Consider the following 6,000-nt stretch of genomic DNA (forward strand, 5'->3'; position numbering starts at 1 on the left):
TGGGTACTATACTGCCAATTATTGGCTTTATGTTTTAGATTTTGTATTTGTTTACATTTTCTCCAAAACATTATACAATTTGAATTTCTTTCATGAAAGCATCTTTTAGTAAGAAACTATTTTCGTCTCGACTTTTCAAACCAATGTGCACTTTAAAATGCATTACTACGCGACAATAATACAGTATAATGCTGACAGAAAATGCAAAGGTCTACTGGATTGCCTATCTCCAGAAAGTTTCATGTCTGCAACTTTTTCTATTTTCACACCATACTGAGATTAATGCAATCCACTGTGTTCATATGGGACACACAGTGTTCCAGGATTGTGAGTGTAAATAAAATGTTCTGATCATCACAGACAAGAATGGAGCCTGCCAGAACCACAGAAATATTGACATTACAGCGTCCTGGGACACACTGTAATAGCATATCAGGCTGTCTAGGACTGAGGTGACTAAGTGCTTTACATAACATAAGGCATAAAAATATATTCACCTAGTGCTGTATATGTTCCCAGAACTTAGGCTCACGGACGACTCTGAACAGATGGGGGCTCTAGACACCAGCATGTATGCTCTATTGACCATTATGCACAACGTGGTCATCTTGCCATTAAGTTAATGGCAGGGTGCGGTAACTATCTGCAATTTCCCATTGACAGCCCATACATATACAAACATACATTTTGACCTGAGATCAGATTCTAAAAATGTCTTCTACATCCTGACAGTTTTCTGAAAAAGCTATGTTTCTATGTCAGTCATTCTTCGATTTTTCAAAAATAGCAGACCTACAAGCTCGTAGTGCGCCACTCGGTGGCGCGCTATGAGCTTGTAGATCTGCTATTTTTCAATAGCTAAAGCATATCATAATGCTAACACCAAAAGGGGTTCCCGCCCAAAATGGGTTAAACAACGTCAAACTCACCAACATTGCAGCTGTGTGAAAAGCTTGTCCTCGTTCTATCTGCAAAGTGTTTGTTTCATAAAAATCCACCGTAGACATGTTATGAGCTACTTCCTATTTTGGGCATGTGATTATTTTTAAAAAAAAAGAAAAGAAGGGGTCCTTGCCATGGAGCCATAGTGAGGATGGAGATCAGAGGAGCTTCTCTCTTGGCTATAGTTCACAGCTAGGAGCTCTGCCACAAAAACAGAACAAAAACTAAAATACTTTAGACAGCACTCTGAGACTGAACAGCACAACACGCAAAAATCACTTCATTTCTTTGTCCTTTTTCAAGTCATAAGACATCCGGGGGAAAAGAAACTGCTGACGCGCCACCAAACGGCGTCAGCAGGTTTTCATGTAGGATCTTTCTACATGATCACTCAGCGTAGCTTTGTATTTATTGACATTTCCCTTTGTGTCTGCGGTTGAGTGGACCTACATTGTGCGGAAAATGTCTCCCAGCTTCGGTCAATATGTAGCAGCTTGTGCCCTTTTCAGAAGATATGACTATATTTTAGATGACATCACTTTGACCCAAATTAGAATAACGGATGTCCCAGCTGTATCCCAGATGTTCAGTTCACCTTTTGCATTGCAAAAAAAGGTTCTTACGCGTTGTGTCTACATTCTGTGTTGAATTTTGCACTGCAAAAATCCTGAGTACTCGTTTAATTCTGAGAATTAGTGTGGCTAATAACGCTCAGCTTCTAAGTGCTTGTGTACTGTAGTTAAACGAGGATAAGGACAGATTACTGCAAGCAGCAGCTGATATAAAGAAGGAGATAGCAGGGGGCACGGTGGCACAGTCGGTAGTGCTGTCGCCTCACAGCTAGAAGGTCCTGGGTTTGATTCCTGCTGGGGACGCTGTGGGCGCTGGGGGCGTGTTCTCTCCTCCGCGTCATCAGTGCCCATACCCGAGGCGGGGTTGGGAAAGTTTGGAGTTTGACTGTTCTCCCCGTGTCCCCTAGGGTAGATACCCCCACAAAAAACATGCAGTAATCCTGGTCTCTAAACTACCTCCCCCTGGCCAGCCAGGGCGCCTGATGGAGGTGAAAGGAACTGGTCGGAATAACATGTTCCTTCCACACGCTACGTCCGGCCGGGGAAACTCTCCCCTGTCAGGTGAAAAGAAGCAGCTTGGACTCCTCATGCATAGAAGGAAGCATGAGGCCAGTCCGCTGCCCACCCAGGTTGGCAGAGGAAGTCATTAGATAATTGACTCTGGGTGAGAAAATGGGTTGCAAAATCATGGGATAAAAAAGAAAAAAAAGAAGGAGACAGCAGTGTGAGACACAGGGAATGCTCTGAGATGCAGAGGGAAAGCATAGAAGTGTGATGAAATATTGTCCTTTTGCACCGGAATGGAAATTCTTTTAGTTTAGTTTTTGTTACACGTCACGCACTGTTCTTCCTCTCCATCTCTCTCTCTTTCTCTCTCTCCCCCTCTCTCCGTCTCTCCACATCTCTCTTGCCTGGATGAAATGTTTCCATGCTCCACTCTCACGTCTGTCGGAAAATCAATATCTCCCTGCTACCAGCTGCTCTGCCTAATTCACTGTGAAATTCGGCGTGTTTGAGGCGCACACCGTCCCCCCGAGGCTATGACACATCAGACCGTGGTCCTAGCCTGCAGCGGTGCATGCTGTGTGTCGCACAGCACACTCATCAGACCAAGGATTAGCCTTTCTGCAGCTCGGACCGGATGCACACTAAAAACCTCAGTGGTGATTTAACTCTCCTTTTAAACCCATTTAGACCCATTTACTGTAGGAAGATTCTAGAAATTGCCTTCTAAATCCTGACTGTTTTCTGAAAAACCCATGTTTCTATGTCAGAAACTATTTCTATTCTCAAACTATTTCATGTCCCAGAATTATCTGTATTTGGCCACGGACCCCAATCTCAAAATATGTTGTTCCAGGGACGCATGTCCCCAGAAGCAAACATTTGAGTTAAAAACATTTGCTCTGAAAGAATAAATTCAAAGATATCCACCACATTTTCACAATTTTTCAAAAATAGCAGATCTACAAGCTCGTAGGGCGGCACTTGGTGCCGCGCTATGAGCTTGTAGATCTGCTATTTTTCAACAGCTAAAGTAGGGGTAAGGGGTTCACGTACTGAATGAGTTAAAGTTAAACCGATTAATACCTGAGGACGATTCTACAAAATGCCTTCTAAATCAGTAGTTCAAACGTTTTCATGGCAAGGTCCCTAAAAATCATAGTATTTGGCTGTGGACCCCCATTTCAAAATGTTTTGTGCCAGGGAATTTCTGAGAACCACTGTTCTAAACCACTGTACTAAACCACTGTTCTAAACCAGTTTTCTGAAAAACGCATGTTATCTATTCGAAATTTAAGAAAAGTCTGTACACTTCCTTAGCACAGAGCAAGACTGCTGCTCGCTTAGGCGGCCATCTCAAAACGCCACGACGCACGGACAGATTTTTGTTTGATGGCTGTGTTGTGCCCCCCCTCCCCCGCATCAAACAAAAATGTTTTGTCAAACCATGTGACTTCCATTGGAAATGCATTGGGGCGGCCATTAACCTATTTAGGCCTGACGTCGAAATTTAAAAAATGTCTTCTAAATCCTGACAGTTTTCTGAAATACCTACAGTATGTTTCTATGTCAGTGGTGCTCAATATTTCATGTCAAGGACCCCAGAAACTATATGTAATTGGCCACCGACCACCATCTGAAAATATGTTGTTCCAGGGACCCCCCCAGAAGCAAAGATTTGAGTTAAAAACGTTCACTCTGAAAGAATATATATTCAAAGATTTGTGCCACCTTTTCACATTTTTTCAAAAATAGCAGACCTACAAGCTCATAGCGTGCCACTCGGTGGCTGCTATTTTTTAATAGCTAAATTAATAATAACCAAAATGGGTTAAACACGGACAAGACACAAGACAAATGTTGTATGCATGTTGCAACAGTGTGAGTGAGGCCTATGGGTCACAGTTTGCCTTCCCCACCGCACCGGCACCTCCTCTTTTGGTTAGAGCGTTCTCGCTGACTGTTCCTCCTGCCAGACAGGCAGCAGAGCCACACAGGGAAACCTTCTCCCGCCACGGCGCATACTACAGTGACACAAGCGCGACACCCGAGACTGACACAGGACGCCGCTCTCTCTTTCTCTCTCTCTGCGTGCAGTGCAGAGTGCACAGACACAGAAATAGCCTACACAGGGTGAAATGTTTGCGAGAGTGTTGCTTACGCTCGCTACAGCGAGACAGGACGTACAATCTTTATTTTACTTAGATAATTCTGTCTCTCTCAGCATCAACAGAGCTGGAATTGGCCATTCTCATCACCACGCTATGAGAGAGATACATATGCCCATTCGGAATTTCGGATCAACACGGTCGCCTACCACTTCTTTCCTGCTTCTTTCTACCACCACCGCAATCTACAAAGCCATGCCAAAGTCATTTGTAGAAGTTTAACTGCTCAAACGGGTCACACGGGTGACACACTCCTCTCCAAAGTTATTTGCAAAGTTTAAACTGCTCGAACGTCACTGGATATAACTTAACTACGCGGCGGGTGACACACTCCTCTCCTACACCACCTCCTTCACCGTGCCAGACAATTACAACAGGGGTTTTTCGAGTCCCATTCAGCCCGGGACGTGTGAATTAGCAGCCACAACGTTACGTGCGCCGACACCACAAAATGGAATGAGCGGGTCCATTTGGCTACACTCCCAAAGTTACATTACTGAGGCAATGACCTACATTAACACGGAGTATTTTGTACAGTGTGGATGTGAGAACGCACACATTCAAAGCTACATATTTTGCATTTAAAGGAGCATTCAGTGATTTGGGTGATTTGGAAAACCACCCAGTCCGCCCCGGTAACAAAATGTGCACATGCACGCTCTACAGTGGGGGGAAGTGCAACAGGCCAACAGCATGTGCACCAAGGCCCGCCCCCACTCGATCATGATTGGAGGAAGGCCCCACTCATCCTGATTGGATGAAGGTTTTGCCACCCGCCACCAAAACTGAAACTAGGGTTTTTTGACCCCAGGGGCTCACTGGGGACAGGGAGGAACTCCTTATATGGTCAGCACACTCTATAGTAGGGAGGATTATCCAGAAAAAAAGAAAAAATAAGTGATATTTGAATTAAGTCAAATCACTGAATATACCTTTAACCACATGGTTCAGGATTGCTTCTTCGTGGACCACAGTGTGAAAGTGAATAGTTTCTGTTTATGAAAAAGCATAAACGGATGGAAATAAGACCTCTGTGGACGTTTTGCCTTGGATCCATGTGTTGTTATTGCTGTCGCTGAGCTCTCATAATTTCAATTTTGTGGCTTACTAGAGCACGCTGGCGTTGTTTATGAATTGGCCATTACTGTAATTATGGCGTCTCGGGCCTCGGCTTTATTTGATGGTACACAGTCAAATCCCAAGTGTTAGTTTAACTCTTTGAGTGTTTATTTATTTATGTTTTTAGCTTTTTTTCATAGTTGCAGGTGGGGGTCTTGGGAATAAAAAAGTAGCTGGTATGACCACCAACTCACCCAGTACACATGTCGAAGCAGTGACGTAGAGTCTGTGGGGGCCGGGGGGCCAGGGCCCCCATGAGGAATTGGACCAGGGATCTCGGCCCCCATGAGGAATTGGACCTGAATATATATTCGCCTCGGTTCGTCCCGTTTGTGCCGCATCAGGTCGCGCCCGTTTGCGCAATTCTCGTCTTGCATTGACTGTGTATACAATCGCGCCGCTCTAACCATCCAAGTCTGGCACCTTAACACGTCTGTTTTCCTCACTGCAAAGTGTTATATTTGGCCTATTATTTATGCTATATATTATTGACCGCGTCTGTGTCACAGTCTCACAGTCACAGACATTGCGCACACGAGAGAGAGAGAGAGAGAGAGAGAGAGAGAGAGAGAGAGAGAGAGAGAGAGAGAGAGAGAGAGAGAGAGAGAGGAGAGAGAGAGAGAGAGAGAGAGAGAGAGAGAGAGAGAGAGAGAGAGAGAGAGAGAGAGAGAGAGAGAGAGAGAGAGAGAGAGAGA

At 44.6% G+C, this 6,000-nt stretch overlaps 1 protein-coding gene across 4 annotated transcripts in view; it reads left to right on the plus strand.

Annotated features, from left to right (window-relative positions):
• The window catches only part of LOC306915717 (SH3 and cysteine-rich domain-containing protein 2-like), a 59,307-nt gene that overhangs the window by 29,944 nt on the left and 23,363 nt on the right, over positions 1-6,000 (plus strand). The gene's annotated exons all lie outside the window — the stretch shown is intronic.

The sequence above is a fragment of the Electrona antarctica genome, assembly GCF_951216825.1.
Source record: "Electrona antarctica genome assembly, chromosome: 22".
Classification (NCBI taxonomy): domain Eukaryota; kingdom Metazoa; phylum Chordata; class Actinopteri; order Myctophiformes; family Myctophidae; genus Electrona; species Electrona antarctica.